Source organism: Canis lupus, chromosome 34 (assembly GCF_003254725.2).
Source record: "Canis lupus dingo isolate Sandy chromosome 34, ASM325472v2, whole genome shotgun sequence".
Classification (NCBI taxonomy): Eukaryota; Metazoa; Chordata; class Mammalia; order Carnivora; family Canidae; genus Canis; species Canis lupus.
Genome location: NC_064276.1, coordinates 28,453,727 through 28,471,393, shown reverse-complemented (window position 1 = coordinate 28,471,393; position 17,667 = coordinate 28,453,727). Strand labels below are relative to the sequence as shown.

At 36.0% G+C, this 17,667-nt stretch overlaps 2 long non-coding RNA genes across 6 annotated transcripts in view; one reads left to right on the top strand and one right to left on the bottom strand.

Moving 5' to 3' along the window:
* Positions 1-12,557, bottom strand: part of LOC112645897 (uncharacterized) — a 120,255-nt gene extending 107,698 nt beyond the window's left edge. The window contains exons 1-4 of one of the 5 annotated variants that reach the window (XR_007408205.1): positions 12,498-12,528; positions 10,980-11,058; positions 1,205-1,329; positions 75-704 (exon numbers count right to left, since the gene is read on the bottom strand). This is a non-coding gene — a long non-coding RNA (uncharacterized LOC112645897). Of the gene's footprint in view, positions 1-74; positions 705-1,204; positions 1,330-10,979; positions 11,059-12,497 lie in introns of all 5 variants that reach the window. The other 4 variants (XR_007408207.1, XR_007408206.1, XR_007408209.1 and 1 more) reach the window with 4 other exon arrangements.
* A 26-nt stretch (positions 12,558-12,583) lies between these two features.
* Positions 12,584-17,247, top strand: LOC125754304 (uncharacterized). Its single transcript, XR_007408204.1, has 3 exons — positions 12,584-12,684; positions 15,081-15,163; positions 16,137-17,247. It is a non-coding gene; the product is annotated as an uncharacterized LOC125754304 (long non-coding RNA).
* Positions 17,248-17,667: the final 420 nt, after the last annotated feature.

Sequence of the window (17,667 nt, the reverse complement as noted above, 5' to 3'; positions counted from 1 at the left end):
ACTCAGTATTGCTTGCTGCCTGCTATTGTAAGAGGCTTTTAGTATTATTTTGGCCTTATGAAATTTGTTCTTACCTTCCCACTGAGTTTGAGAGAAATAGCTGGAATGATCCTGATTGAAGGCAAAGTACCCCACATTTGCCAGGTTCATGCTGAAGTTTTAAAGTTTCCTGTGATAAAGTGAGATGCTTCCTGGTATTTGTCAATTACACTTTGAAAAGCTTTTGGTTCTGACCTGTAGGTTGTAAATTTACTATCGATAGGCCAGAAGAGGAATGTTTTAAAACTAGAAGGTGTTTAAAGATTTAGTTGGGGCTGAAAAGAGCCTTAAAACCCTTACATTGTCAGCAAAAGAGTCCAAGAAACTATAACAGCAGGTACATGGATTGAAAAGAAGATTATATCTCCAGTAATTACTGAACTCTGTTGCCACCTGTTCATGAGGCATTTCCCAGCTCCCCATGTCAAAATGAATTGCTTTCTCTCCTCTGCTTCAATAGCACTTTGGGCATTCTGAATACCTTCTTATTTGTGTTATACTTAGTTGCATACACTTATTTTCCAAAAGATTGCAAGTTTCTTGACCATTGATAACTTTTTATTCATCTCTGTAACTCTTGCATATAGATTAATGCCTAGATTAATGCCTGTCACTTAATTGATAATGGTGAAAGCTGTCTGGCCTAAAGTAGATTCCAGAAGGCACTGTGGACAGGATAAAAAGAATAAAAAAAGAAACTGAAGTTAAAAACTAACAATACATAAATAATACATTGTGATATAGTTAAGGAAGTCAAATACAAGAGAATCAGTATCCCCACAAAAGTAGAGATAGTAGTTTTCTAATATTATAAAATATGAATGTATACAATCTAATTTTTTGGATCATTTTTGAAGAGCATCTCCACTGTAATAGAAACCACAGTGGAGATGCTCTTCAAAAATGATCCAAAAAATTAGAAATAAAACAGCAATTAAGCAAATGAAATTAGACAGTAATGGATAGGATAAGTAGCAAATTAAGCACAGGGAAAAAGAAGAAAATCAGAATCTTATCTTCAGGTAATTATGGACTAGCAAATTTAAATAAAATCTGTTACTGAGAATAACTAGGAAAAAATTTAAATATATGTATTTTTAAAATTCTGCTTGCAAATATTACTTAAATAAGGTTATGGAGACAACCCAATGGAAAAAAGTTTTACCTTAACTTTGGGGGATATTTTTTCCTTTGGGCTGATGACCCCATCTGAGAGTTGCAGAAAATTAACAGTTTTAGCAGCCTTTTGCCTTAGTGGTTTAACAAATGGAGTTAGAGTATGCCAAGAAGCTGAAAAGGAAGATAGATTCTGGTGAAAACAAAACAAAACAAAACAAAACAAAACAAAACAAACAACAACCACCAAAAAAACATTGGTTATAAGTTGGCAGTTCAAGATGACGGAAAATATGAATGGGAAATAGATCTTTGACATTTCAGGAATTCAAATCTGTTTTTAAGTTATCACAAACACTGAAACTGGATGCAGATGATCCATCAGAATTATTAATGCTTCCAACCTTGCTCCTGGCCTGAACTAAAAGCAACAATATACTGCCCCTGGAGAAAGTGGAAATTACTTTAGTCATCAATTAATACATAAAAGGATTCATTAAAAAAAAAATCTCTAGAACACAATAAAAATAATGAAGCCTCAAGGCTACAAGGAAGTTAGCCATAAACTCCAAATAACCAGTAACTATTATGAATATTGATCTTAATACTTCATTTACAAGAGGAAAGACTGTCATACAGGGTTAAATTTTAGCAACAGCTTTTAAGAAGAAGTATAAAAACAGAATAAACTTAGAAGAACAGGATAGGGGGGAAAGATCCATGGTATACCAAGGATCATTAGGGAAAAACTAATCAAGGGAAGCTAGTATATGTTTATTAACAGCAATTGAAATAAGTCTTAAGGCAAAAGCATTAGACACCAGATAGTAAAATGTTTAAATTTATTTAAAAAGATAGAAATTCTTAACTTGTGTGCAATGAATAACATGGCTGCAAGTAAAAGCAAAAACTGACAAATAAAAAAATAAAAATAAAAAATAAAAATAAATCTGTAATCATAGAAAAGCAAATTATTAATGAGAATATTGAAGATATTGATCAAAGTAATCTAATCTTGCCATAATTGATATCGCAAACCCAAACTCTAAAATACACATTCATGTCAAGATCACAGTCAATGTTTAAAAACATTAGGTTTGTCAGGATATAAATCAATAAATCCTAACAAATGTCAGGAGACTCAATTTATATAGGACATGCTCTCTGTCATCAATGGAAAACTAGAAATCATGAACAAAAAAGTAACTGAAAAATATCCATATGTTTGGAAATAAACTTATAAACCTATGGGTCAAAGAAAAATATCACAGAGGAAATTAGAAAATATTGGAACAGAATGACATTTGAAATACTGTATATCAATAATAACAGATGGTGGCAGTAATTATACAAGAGGGTATTACAAGACTAGAAAAAAATAGAATAGATAATCCAGAAGATAGATCAGGTATACACTGGTACTTGGGTTATAACAAAAGTGCCATTGCAAAGTGTTAAGGAAAGAGCCATCTTCTCAATAGCCAGTACTTAGATAAATTGGACATTCACAGGCAACTAATGAAACTTTCCCACCCTGCCTCATGTCTACACACAATGGATACTTAAAAGTAGACTTCAGAATGAAATATTAAGGAAAAAGCTAAGATGTCTTAAAATGATAAAGGATAATCTTTTTTAAAACTTGGTATAGAAAAAGATCTCTTAAAGCATAGACATCATTAAACCTAAATAAAAAGTTGGAATATGTTAAATATCTTTATCAATAACACTCAATATGTGAATGTGAAAGACAAACCACAGACTGAAATTATTTGCAACATATACAAGGACTTTTATTCAGTATTAAAAATACCTCCTAATTCATAGAATATACTTAACTCATTAAAAAATGGGCAAAAAAAATCTGAATTGATTTTCAACACTTGAAATTAACTGCTAAAAGGGAACATAGAGAATGTGTATGCTAATCCTAGGAAAAATCTGAATCATTCCGGATTCGATCAGAGAAGTGGAACCATAGAGTCATATGGACAAATGATTTATTATTGCAAATAAATCTTCCTCAATAGTGGGAACTGGTTCAACAGTCCCTGTAAGGTTTTTGATTGTACTGTGGGGGCTGGATGTCAGGGGGCTTGTAGTCAGGAAGGACAGGTGGGGGTGAACTGCAGCAAAGCAAAGCAAAGAATGGAAACAGCAAAGAAGTTATGAGGACTAAATGGATTCATGAGGACAGACTGAAGCACAGACTAACAAGTTGGAGCTCTATGCTGCCACTAACCCAGCCATCTGTCTCCGTGATAGGTGTGCCCCACAGCCCGAGCTGGTGGCCTTTACCCCAGAGCCCACAGGCTCTGGGGCCTAGAATTCAGAAACACTGAAGCTGAGGGTGATGAGTGTGGCAGCAATGCCTGGCACTGCACTGAAATAGCTACCACTTATCTTCTTCCTTTGAATTTTACACACATTTAATTGCCTTCTATTCATTCCACAGAGACGGCCAAACACGTGACACTCAATACTGGACAGATGAGAATGACAGTAGTTTTATGAGTCCCACGTACCCATAGTCCAGAGGAGGAGGACACTGCACCATGCAGGGTGCCATAGGGTTGCATTTTGAAACAGAATAACCAAGGGACTATGGAGGCAGGTTTTGGAGAGTCAAAATGGTAAGGTGCTCCCTAGTTCCCACAGGAGGATGGGATTGGCTTATGTGAGTAATATCCCAGGCTCGTAGGGAACTGAAACCCACTATTCAAGGATAAGACCTTGCAGTCCAGCCATGGTATACAAGGATCATCCAGTTAAAATATTTAACGTGAACCAGTGAGAATTACGACAGGGACTTCAAGGATTGAAATTTATTATATAAAAGTTAATGAATGAAGGGGTGATTTTCTCCCTGTTTTTCCATTTAACAGCTCACTTTGGCCTGCTCTTAAACACAAGAAGACAGAATGGCACTTCACAGATTACCACACCCTTATTGTGTGTAAGTAAGTAAGTGTGTGGAAGTTAAGACTTCCATTGTGTGTAAGTAAGTAAGTGTGTGGAAGTAAGACTTCCATTATCTACAGATATCACTGATTACCACACCCTTATTGTGTGTAAGTAAGTAAGTGTGTGGAAGTAAGACTTCCATTATCTAATATCCAGAACTAATAAAATTACTGATTTAATTCAATCACCAAATATTTTGCTTTCTATAGATTTGGCTAGTATGTTATATTCAGTGCCCCTTTCAGTGGTCCCTCAGCTTTAACTTGCCTTCTCTTCTGAAGGGAAACAATACGTCTTTTCCAGGCAACCTAAGCACCTAAGCAGCCTTTCACTGCATAGAATCTTTGCATCCCAGATCTTTTTTTTTTTTTTTTTTTAAGAATTATTCTTTTTTTTTTTTTAAAGATTTTATTTATTTATTTATTTATTCATGAAAGACTGAGAGATAGAGAGAGCCAGAAACAAAGGCAGAGGGAGAAACAGGCTCCATGCACCGGGAGCCCGATGTGGGATTCGATCCCGGGTCTCCAGGATCGCGCCCTGGGCCAAAGGCAGGCGCCAAACCGCTGCGCCACCCAGGGATCCCAGATCTTAACTGCATCTACCTGCCTCCAGCATCACAAGAAGGACATTATGCATTGGAAGGCCATAATATAAGACCTCACCAGGGGCACCTGAGTGGCTCAGTGGTTGAACATCTGACTTTGGCTCAGGTTATGATCCCAGGGTCCTGAGATTGAGTTCTGCATCAGGCTCTCCACGAGGAGCCTGCTTCTCCCTCTGCCTATGGTGTCTGCCTCTCTCTGTGTGTCTCTTATGAATAAATAAAATCTTATAAAGAAAAAGACCTCACCAGGACACTCCTTATTCTTGTTGGAGTTCCAGATAGTGACCAAGACACACATTTCACTTCTTGGAATGCACAATGCTGGGCCCTTGAAAAAGGCAATTAAGGCCTCAGGCAGCTGGTTTAATTCACAGGCATATAGGTGTTCGTTAGAGAACTCCTATTTAAGTTACAAAGTGGGAACTGGACAACTGTTGAGTGTCACTGTTACAATGAGCATAGTTAGTCTAAATTCATGTCTCCGGATATACACACTTCCCACACCATTGGCTCACAGGTCCATCAGTTGCCTTTATTGGCCACAAAAGCCCTTTAAAATTCATTTCAATGACAACATCACCATGTGCACTTACCCTTCTGAAGTAGTGCCTAGCCTGCTTTCTAAGGAAGCACTTCTCCTACTCCCTAAAGTCTCAGTTGTCACCAATATTTAAATTGATAGCATGACATCAAGAAAGCAATGGGAATGTAAGGACTAAAATTAAAGGACAGTAATGTATGGTACCTTGACATTCAGTGGGACTGAAGAGTCTCAAATGGCCTTAATCTAATTTCTCCTCTCCAGTTTTCTCCAATGGGTGAGGTTCCTTAGTCAAACAATGCTCTTTATAAAGAGACCAGACACAGTTCCTTCTTGTTCCAAAGCAGTGCGTTCAGAATTAAACCACAGGATTATTCAAACAAGCCAATCATATCCTGTCATGGGAACTAGGGGACACTTTACCTTCTTAATATTACAAAATCATGCCCTTGATTTTTTTACTATGTTCCCCAAATGCAACCCTGTATATCCCTGCACAGAGTCATGTGAGTTACATGACTAATAAACTGCTCTGTATCTCATCTGTTCAGTGTCAGGTGTCCTGTGCTTGTCTATCCCTTTAACTCTAAGGTGTAAATCTTTTCTTCATCAATGGGAAGAAGACAGCATGATTAAGACAGGGAAGGAAAAGAAAAGGTTAAGAAATATGTTAGGATCATAGACATAGGCTCTAGAATTTTTTTTTAATTTTTATTTATTTATGATAGTCACACAGAGAGAGAGAGAGAGAGGCAGAGACACAGGCAGAGGGAGAAGCAGGCTCCATGCACCAGGAGCCCGACGTGGGATTCGATCCCGGGTCTCCAGGATCGCGCCCTGGGCCAAAGGCAGGCGCTAAACCGCTGCGCCACCCAGGGATCCCTTATTTTTTTTAATTTTTTTTTTTTTTAAGGCTCTAGAATTTAAAAGATATAGACATTTTTCTGTCCCCAGTGAATCAAGAACATGTACTACCTGTATTTGTTCTCAGATCCTTAGATCCTAGAGCAAACTTTGGTTCTATTCCTCAGAAAATAAGTATTATTTCCTAAATACTGGTTGATTGCTTTACTGATCTTTCAAGATATATTATTGAATCATTTTTATGATAGATTTCCATTCTTTTGAGAGTTAAAACTGTGCATTGATATTTTTAATAGTGTTTAAAACATAGTATATGCATTCCAAGAAGAAAATTTACTCAGGACCACAACATGTAAAATAAAATCAAGAGCTTTCATAAGCCTTAGTACCATTCTTACAGTGTCTCTCATCAGGATTTTACTAGGGATGTCAACAAGTCCTATTATTAACGTTAAAAGAAATCTAGTTTAGAACACATTGATCTTATTATGGAACAGTTAAAATGCTTAGACATTAAAAACCTACTTTCTAAATTAGTAAATCATATTTAGGATTTATACTTAAATATATCAGTATACGCATGTATGTACATATTGAATTCTCTACAGGCACATAGCAAAGAAATACAACTCAAAATATTGTACTTTTTTCCTCATGCACATTTTCATTTGTGATTTTACTTTAATGATGGGACTAGGCATTCTTACAGGCTCCAGAGAAATTTTTTCTAAAGGGAAATAGAAATAGATGTGTTATAATTGAAGAAAAACCTTATTTACAGAGGTTCCTTAATATAACATCCCCTGTCTTGTCAAAAATATAAACATGAACAGATATCCCTTTTTGTTTGGCTCTTCTAAACCCTCTAAAGTTGTCCAAGTCAACTACCTTCTGAGGTAAAATGGTAGTGATAACTCTTTATTTCTATGGTTGGCAAAGATACATAATAAGTAAATGGACAAATGAATGAACATATTAGTTGCTGAAAATGGTAAATAACAATTTGCTTGCTTGTTTTGCTTTTAAAAAAATCATTACAAACTCCGAACTTGTAGAGCACAGGGATTTGGTTATAATAAAGACTATAATGAGGAATATATCCCTGTTTACTTTGTTCTATTAAATGTTGCCTTTGAGGTTTGAGTGGAGATCTTATAACATGATAGTAATTAACAGTTCAAAAGCATCAAATGATAATGATGTTTCAATAAAACCTCAGAAGCCTGGAGCACTAAATGATAAATTCTAAATAACATGACATATCCTTCCAACAGGTCATGTCTTTAAAACATATATTATTATTATTCTTGATCAGTAAAAATAAACAATGTTCAGGGGGAAATTTATCAAACGAATGCCTTTTTGTTGTATAGTATAAGAATTCTAATATGTTGTAAAATTGTTTTACTGAACATGAGGAAAGAGTAATGAATGGGCCAATGAACATATCTAAACTTAATTAGATACACGTATCACTTTGATTTTAGACAAAACATTAATATTTGAGGTTATCCATCTAGACCAGGAGTGAGCAACTATAATGGGCCAAATCTATCCCACCTTCTTATAAATAAAGATATAGTGAAGCATAGCCAAGTCCATTCATTGGCATATTGTCCATGGCAGCCTTTGCATTATAAAGCAGAATTCAATAGTCATAACAGAGACCAGATGGCTTGCAAAGCCAAATATTTGACTCTTGGGAACTATCTAGAGAAAGTTTGCTGACACCTCATCTAGCCCATTGAGTTAGATCAAATATCTTTGGTAAGTATTATTTGAATATCTTCTATCTATTCGTTTGTTTATATAGTTTGATATGACATTTGTGAATTACCGTCCCTATTATCTATATCCTATTGACATTATAGTCAAGGGGATGCCAGAGGGACTGTGGACTGACATGGAGACATGGTGCATTTTACTAAACCACAGTATAAATTACAGTGTTCCAAAAGTATATCAATTAACAATCTTAGGTAAATTTTAATGGGGTGTTGTCAAAATAAGGGAAAATAGAGATCAATTGATCTTATTAATTGATCTCATGTGGTATTGAATAGCATCTCTTTTCTTTATATCTCCAGATCAATTCAGTACCCTATGTAAGCATAAATTAATTTTTTTCATAATTGATATTGATGAAAAAGAAGTATATTAAAACAGGTTAAAAATAATAAATAAATAAATAATAAATAATAAATAAATAAATAAATAAATAAATAAATAAATAAAACAGGTTTGGAATGGGAATTGCAAAAACACCAGTACCTTGAAACTATACTACTACAATATGGCTAAATGGACAGAGAAGGCAATCAGAGGTTCTTGATAGACTATAGAATTTTCTCAGACCAAAGTTTGAAGCAATGTATGTCCTGAAAAATGATGGAGGAACTTGCTGGCATATGTCTGACACATGTAAGAGTGTAGACCTCTGCTTAGCCATGTTACAAATGGTAATAAAGCATCATTCTGACATATCTTTTTTAATGTAAACTCTTGTAATACGGGAAGAAAACATTTTCAATTGTCAAGTTGTATGCAATCAACTGCATATTGTCATTCACTTTAATTCCTGCGGTATGATAGGTACTAATTCTACAACCATCAATTCCCATTATATTATTATTATAATTAATCTTGCAGCCAGCAAGATAATGGGATGCATTGTTCCAGGAAGAGAATATATTGTAACAGAGTCAGAGTAATTAACTAATAAATATTTAAAATGCATTTTTAAAGAGAATTTTGTTAACTGTGTGGTTATGTAAGTTTTTGAAAAGTGTGTAAAAAGAATTTAAAACTCATCTAATTAATAGGCCATAATTCAGATAGCAAGAATAAAGAGTCGATCAGGAAAATACAGAAACTCAGCCATGAAAATAGGAAGGCACAGTTCTGACACAGTTTCAAACACAAGAAGTGGGAGGAAACAGAATGGAGTTAGTGGCATTATGCGGGGGATTAAAAATGCCTGAGAGCACATAAGGATGTTTTATGATGGTAAATAAAATATGTCCATAAGCAGAAGAGCCCAAGACCCTCTTAAGCACTGTTCTGTTATCTTCTTCTGCTCACATAGTGGTGAAAAGCAGTGGTAAATGACATCTCTCCTTTCTGTAAAAATCCCTCCACGGAATGAAACAACAGCACACAACCTAGGGAGCTGGTGAATTTCATTTTCCGGTGGCACCCCCAGTGTCAACTTGAGTGGAGATAGCTCCTGAATTAGTTGCCCCCCAACCTCTCATTCTTGTGCCAACAAAGAGGATTAAATAACAAGTGAGGAACAGTAATACCTGAATGTTTACATACACCATGGATTAGTTCCCACTTTGAAAGATTTTTGACTGCTTAAAGAAAAGATATTCTACCTTAAAGTTTTAAAAATATGCTACAGGTGTATACAGGTGTTTTAAAGAATATTCAACCAGTTCCAAAGTCATTTCCAAAGGAGGTTCCAAAAAGGTAATTCAAACTAGAACAATAGAATGGGAACATTGTATAGTTCATCTAACGTGGATATTCTGAAGATAAACACCTACTGAGATGCATACGCCTGGCATGTTTGCTACAAAATCAGTCTCATTAGCAGATATATATGAATATATTTTCACACCTCATATACTTCCGAATCCAAATCATAAGACTATCTGCTTCAATTAATGAAAGGAAGATTACAAAGGGAAAGAGGAGCACCTAGAGAATTATACTAGAACAACAAAGCTATTAGTAACACTCAACACAGAAGCGCTGGAGTGTTTTAAGTAAAAAGCACTGTTTACTTTTCTAGTCCATGTTCTGAAGACAAAATGAAACCTTTAAGTACATTTGCATATATTAATACCAGAAGGAGTTTGAGGAAAAATGAAAACCAATATCTCCTCTAATATTTAGTCATCTTCTGCTTTGGTTGTCTCTCCAGTGATTTTTAAAAAGCACGTGTTAATTGTGCTAGGAAAACTATTTGTAAAGAAAATGAATAGCCTTTGGCCGATGAGCTATTCTCTGAAATGAGATCATCTGACCCCATCTCAGTTAATTATACTGTTGGACATGCTGACTCATAGAAGTCCCCCCATCTTTTTAAAAGATACCTTGAGTATGTTTCTATCTGCTGAAGCTTATATCTGGTTCACTTCTTCTTTCTAGACTAGATATTAAGACTATCAACACTTTATTTTTCCCCAGACTCCAATTCACTGATATGCACAGTGCTCCAAAAAACATGCTTCATTTACCAGGAGAAAGAACCCTGCAGTGTATCTCAAGCCTAAAGGAATTGATATACAGCACTTCATTTGGAGGCCCAGTTAATGGAAATGATTCTGGGGCACACTGGTTTCTTATAGGTATTCACTGCTGAAGAAAGCAGTTTAAGTCTCAATAGTACATCCAAAAGAAAACCAAAGCCACTTCAAGTGGTAAAATAAGAACTAAAAGGCTGATCAAAAGTACTTTTAAAAAATTACATATACACATAGATGTATGTGTATAGTTGGGGAAAAACACTAATTTAGCAAAAGCTCATTGATTTCTCCCTTTGAAAATTATATAGACTTCTAGTCACTCATTTTTCCGCTGACAAGTTATGTATCCTATCAGAGGTCAGAATTAAAACTGGAGAAACTAAGGCAGAAGAGGATTTAATTTTCATCCCAGTAACTTTTCAAAAATATATATTGTTCAGACTGGAGTCCACAGATGACTCTGGCTATGTACTTGAGGTGTTAATTATTAGATAAGTGACACAAGTTACAGAAAGTAATCACTGCAGCTTTTACTGAAAAAACATTTTGTTTCTGGTATGTGACTTTCTTGAGCAAGATTTTCAAAAAGATATACCTGATATTGTTATAACTTCACTGTGGAATCTCTCACCTAGCATCTGAGATATTATGCCCACACGTGTCTTCAATTGATCCTGCAGCCGTGAATTCAGAGAAAGGGTGATGAGAAAATGGGAGATAGAGCGCCAACACAACTACGCTTTTAAATTCATCCTCTCTCCTGAATGCAGGTAAACAGGAATACTTCTAGCAAATGAGCAGCTTTTGGCAAACTAGAACCACATACCCTAAGGGACCACTGCATTATGATACCAAAGCTAGATGATTACATTCTTGCCTCTTAAAGATGTAGAAAAACAAGTTTTCAGCTCCATGCTGATTTTCCAGGAATAATTGAGTCATACTTTATCCATCCCCTAAATAACGGAATTAGCCAAGTAATCAAGGCTATTTACTTAACCACATTCTAAGTACAGAACTATTTTAAATATCCAAACTAAAATTGTTTAAATAGAATTTACAATCTATTACCTCACCTGCCAGTTCTTTTTCCTGTGACCCCTATTTCTTAACTTTCTAAGTGTGCGATATAGTATTATCATCTATAGCTTTTGTGTAGATCTCCAGAACCTACTCATCTCGTGTAACTGAAACTTTATACTCTGAACAGCAACTCCCTGTTTTCCTCTCCCCACCCAGCCAGCCCTTGACAACTACCATCTATTTTCTGTCTCTGTGAGTTTGAGAATTTTAGTGGCTCATTTAGGTGGAAGTCACAGTATGGCTTCTAGATTTTTGGTATTGTGAATAATACCACAATGAACTTGGGGCAGAAGACTTGAATAGACATTTCTCTAAAAGCAACATGAAGAAAGTCATAGAAATCAAAAAGTATAAAACATGCTATTTGCAGATTGCATAGTTATATACATAGAAAATCCTTGGGAATTTAAAAAATACTTATAAGAACTTAGTTTGCAGATACAAAGTTACATACAGAAATCCATATATGTATACAAATTAGAAAATAAGAAAAATAATTCAATTTTTAATAGTATCAGAAACCATTGAGTTCTTAGAAATAAAAATATTAAAAGATGTACAGTATCTGTGTTGAAAGCTATAGAACATAGATAAAAGAAATTAAAAGATGCCTAAAGAAATTAATTGATTAGAACAATACCAAGTCTTCTAATCAATGTACATGGTATGTAATGGGGTTGCCAAACTAGAGCCCATGGGTTGAGTCTGGCCTGCAGCCTGTTCTTGTAAACAGGTTTCATAGAGTACAGACACTCTCATTCATGTACATATTGTCTATGACCACTTTCATGCTACAAACACAGAGCTGAGTATGCGACAGACTCATGTGGCCTGCTAAGCCTGGAGTACATACTACCTCGTCTCCTGTAGAAAAAGTTTACTTACTCTGTAGACTAGACTATAATTGATATTAACTTGTGTCCTGACTGGGCTAAATCTACTTTTTCATTCTAGTAGTTATTCCGCAGACTCCCTGAGGAAGTGCTGGCCAAAGGAAGAAAATTATCAGACAACAAAGTAGCTGCTATACCTGCTGAACCTATTTCAGGAATTGTCAAGAGAATGTAGATGGAACTACATTTTGGGTGTGTTCAACAAAGGGGAGTAGAATGTAGAGTTTTAGAGTGGAACAATGTATCACCATGGGGACAGTCTCTGATGACAGGTAGTTAAGTTCATGATAAAGAGCCCAAGAGATGGCACCAGTGTGCTGCTAGGTAAGCTATTATGCTCTTGGTATCAGTATGTGCACCGGGTTCCCTCTGCCCCCAAGGCCCACCCTGATGATGCTGACAGGTCCAGAAGGATGCTGCTCTTGCAGAAATTTTGAACTGCAGCTGCAGGACATGAAGTTTGGGGAAGGTGCTGTTGTATAGCAAACAATAAGCAAGTTTTCTCTTAGTCCCAGAGGGAAAATGATCTCTTTCCTCAAGTGTGTTTGCTGCAAACATAGTGATGATGAAAGAAAAGAGTAGAGCCCTGTATAATTGTCAAGGGCATGCAGAGACACTAAAGGCCATAATAAATGCCCTAGAGTGGCTTTAACACCGAAATTTATCTTCTCAAGAGTTGCAGAGGCTCAAAGTCTGAGATCAAGGTGCAACTGTGGTTGGATTTGGTGAGATCTTTTTTCTTGAATTGGAGAGAATAGTCTTTTTACCATGTTTTCCATATGGCAGGTGGGTCAGGATAAAGTTGGGGAGGGGGAGAGGACTAGTGGAAGAGAAGGAGACGCACAGAGATAGAGACAAAGAGAATGAGATCTCTAGTGTCTCTTCTTATAAAGCATCAATCCTATTATGTGGACCTCACTTCTCAGGACTTCATCTAAAGCACTTCCCAAGGCCCCATCTTCGAATGCCATCACACTAGGGATCAGGTCTAAAACATATACATTTTGAAAGGACACAATTCAGTTCATACCAAGGCCTACGATGGATTGCCTATCTCAACTTTGAGAGATTAAATAACATAATAAATGAAAAATATTCCTTGGACTTAGTGACTATGAGGCTGGTAATAAACTTAGAGTTAAAGTTTCAATGGTATGTTCTGGGCAGAGATTAGAGGGAATAAGGTGTGAATAGGAAATTGAGAAAGTAGGGTCAAAATATAAGCTTAGAAAATAACTTTAAATCCAATGATCTCGGGATCCCTGGGTGGCGCAGCGGTTTGGAGCCTGCCTTTGGCCCAGGGCGCGATCCTGGAGACCCGGGATCGAATCCCACATCGGGCTTCCGGTGCATGGAGCCTGCTTCTCCCTCTGCCTATGTCTCTGCCTCTCTCTCTTTCTCTCTCTGTGACTATCGTAAATAAATAAAAATTAAAAAAGAAATTAAAAAAAATCCAATGATCTCATAGTATTAATGTGCTTATGGTGTGAACTGTAATTAATTTCAGAGTTAGGGTGACTCTGACTTTGAGTCATTGTCATAATTCTGAAGGCTCTGAGGTGGATATTATTTACACAAAATGAATTCTGCATGTTGCAGCACAGCTCAAGACTTACAAGAAAATCTTTTGCCCCTTGTTGTTGCTTTTGTTTGCTGTTTGATAAACATATAATCCTTTTCTAATGACTACTTGCTAATTAAGCCCACTTAAGCTAGAAAACTACCACTTATTTAATGTCTCCTATATCCTATGCTCAACATTTTTACCCTCTTTTAATCCTCATAGCAATCCTGTGACATGGATTTTTTTAATTACCATTTTATGCCCCATTAAAATGTGGTAGTGTCTGACTTTAAAGCCCATTCTCCCAATTCCTAGCCTAATGTTCTCCTACAACACAGGGTTTTGAGAGAATAGGCCCTGGCTTAGTATTTTCACTGAACATTAAGAAAACTGACTAAGGATTCAAGGAAGGAAGAGGTGTAGGAAAAGGGAGCTCTGAGATCAATGGAATGGCATTTTCAAATGCCTGTCACTATGATCATTGAGAAAAAGAGGAAAACTCATAGGTTATCTTTTTATTTTTTGTAATAAATAAAAATGTGTGGGACGCCTAGGTGGCTCAGCAGTTCAGCATCTGCCTTCAGCTCAGAGTGTGATCCTGCAGTCCCAGGATGGAGTCCCACATCAGGCTCCCTGTCGGAGCCTGCTTCTCTCTCTTTGCCTCTCTATCTCTAGGTCTCTCATGAATAAATAAATAAAATCTTTAAAAAAATGCATAGCTTTAGAATTAGCAAGAGACTTTGTAGAAGTAAATTAGAGACTCCAGCCCAAATATGTTACAAATACACTTTAACATTGAAAGTATTGTTAACTGATGAGCCTGAAAATATATGTGGTGATTATTAGTCATTATGGAAAGGTCTGAATGTGAAATACTTGGTCCTCAATTTTAATTAAATCAGCTAAGTTGATTAGCAAATCCATTAACAGAAAATATTTTTCCTGTAAGATATGGGAAACATTACAGTTTGTAACAGTACTGAAGCTTATAATGGCAGCAATTCTGTCAATATCACTTCTAGGATGTCTATCAGGAGACGTATGTGAAAGGATTAACTTCTTTCCCATACATTGTACTTCTCTCAGTGGTTCTCTCACATATTGAGAGATAACATAACTTCTCATGTATTGAAATGGTTAATATTTGTCCTACCAGGAAATAGAAGATATAGCGATGTAGAGCAATTACTTTGGACTCACATCCAGCGGTGTTCAAATTCCAGACCGCCCACTTACAAGGTGACATTTGAAAAATTACTTAACCCCTCAAAAAATGTTAGTTTCTTCATCTATGGTGTGTGTATAATAAATGCTAGCATATTTCATATGATAATGAAGTTATTATCATTAGCATGTTGTAAGCTCAATAAATGATCTCTATTTTTTATCATAATTAGGAGTTATTCAAGTATTTTCTTATAATATAGATCAGGAGGCTCAGAGGCTCATTTGAAATCACTCTTGAGACCATTCTTGCCTCCTCCTGAGTGATAGATTGAAAAAACAAATTCCCTCAAATAAAGAAAATATTAAATATGAGACAGCAAGACACTTGTCAATAGGAGACACTGTCACCTTTCAACTTCTTTGTTGGCATAGCAAAAGAAAGGAAGCAGGGTGTGCTGAGAAAAACAGAATTCTTTTAGAAGCCTCTATGTTAAAAAAAGACAGGTCAGCATAAATGAATTTTTTATGACTTGAATGATTTCTCTTATGCTTTCACTCTGAGTGGTATCTGAAGAAACTTAGGATTGCATCTTGTATTCTTGTTGTTAAGTTAGTAATATGAAGAAAACAAAATGTGGGGCTCTTTTAAAATATAATATTCTCTTTCTCTGAATCTTTTTTTTACCTCGAAAAGCTTGATGATTAAAAATATTTTATGGTTGAATATAATTCTTAAAATACCTCAAATATCTATAAAAATAGCAGCATTTGTGAAATAGTCTCTTTCCTGAACTATTCCCAGACTGGGATGTCATTCTGTCTTAATATAGAGCTCCTTAGATCTGCAAGTCCACTTCGATAGAGGAATGCTATACCACTATCTATGAATCACTAGTAAAATCCATAGGCAGCTAATGTATGAAAAAGAACACATTACCAGATACATTCTGAATTCAGTGATTTAGTGCCAGGCCTTTATCCCTGTCATGCTATGTTAGTCAACTAAATAAGTCATACTCTGTGCTTGTATCATTTTCTCCCTTAGGCAACCTCGAAGGGCTAAAATCTAACCAATCAGCCAACCAACAAACCCTTGGCTTCCAAGTCAAACTGCAGACAGAGCATATGGATTGGTCTCCTCTACCCCTTAGAGATCCACAAAGAGAAGGAGGACAAAGAAAAACAGCAGGAAGAACAGGAGAAAAGTCAACAGCAAAATAGGATGGTCAGTTTCCAGTGATAACAACAAACAGAAGCCATGGTCTCAGAAGGGGCCTGAAGCAGAGGTAGAAGCCAGTCATTCTGCAGAGACCTCAGAGGCTACAAATTAGGACTCAGTGAGGATAGAGGATAGGTAAGAATGTAGGGCAGAAACCTGCAGCAATTTTTCTCTAAAGAATGTCTGTTGATTATCTCTGCCGCTTGACAGCCCTTGTCCAACCATGCATGGAATTTACTCCCAGGCAAAATCAATTGCTCTCTTTGGCCTTCACAATTGACAAAATAAATAAATAAATAAATAAAAATAAAACAAAACAAAAGGCCTGGAGACATCAGGGGCATCTTTTGTATATTGATACTTCACAGAATTAACTCTCCATCTTGCTGCACAGGAGATGAGGATGCTTGATTACTGGTCATTCATTAATACACTAATACACTCTAGGACTGTTTGGCTTGGGTAGTCCTCTAGATAATGAGGATACAGAAGAATCAAACAGACAAAAATCCTATAAATCATGAGGTGTACATGGTGGGTGAGGGTGGGAGGGAAAGCCAATAAGCACACAAATAGATATTGTAGATTCCATATGTGGATGAGTCATGTCAAGAAAATAAAGCAGAGCAGAAAAAATAGGAGGTATGTTTGAGTATATGTGTGTGGTAGGGGAGGGTCACAGCCACTCACCTACAACTGCATCAAGGCATATGACTCTCTATTCAGGAGAAAGGCCTATTTTATTTTTTTTATTTATTTTTTTTTGAAAGGCCTATTTTAAAAACTATTTATATAAGAGCAGAGAATATTCATACCAGATACCTACTTTGTTAAAAATAAAAGCAGCCAAAATCTCTAGATGTTTGAAACACATATACAACACATTAATAAGGAACCAAAATAAACAATTGGGTTGACTGAAACTGAAATAAAAAATGGTAATTTAGAAAAGAGGGTAAAATGTTTTGAATTTTTATTAATAGTCTTAAAGTGAGATAGAAATATAGAGATGCTCTCACACTTAAGCACACTTGTGTTGAAAGAATTAAAGAGGTACATGGTTATGATCTCAGTATGTAATGGGAGAGACAAAGGAAATTCTCTCTTAAAGGGATGGAAACTAAATAACTAAATTTATCTCTAAAAATACAGAATGCTAAAAGAAAAACACCTTTAGAGTTATACGGGAAAATAATTCCCTTTTTAAAGATTTTATTCATTAGAGAGGGAGAGAGCACAAGAGAATGTAGAAGTAGAGGGAAGGGCAGAAGGAGATCAGCAGACTCCCCTCTGAGCAAGGAGCCTATACTGGGCTTGATCCCAGGACTCAAAGATCAGGACCCAAGCTGAGGCAGAC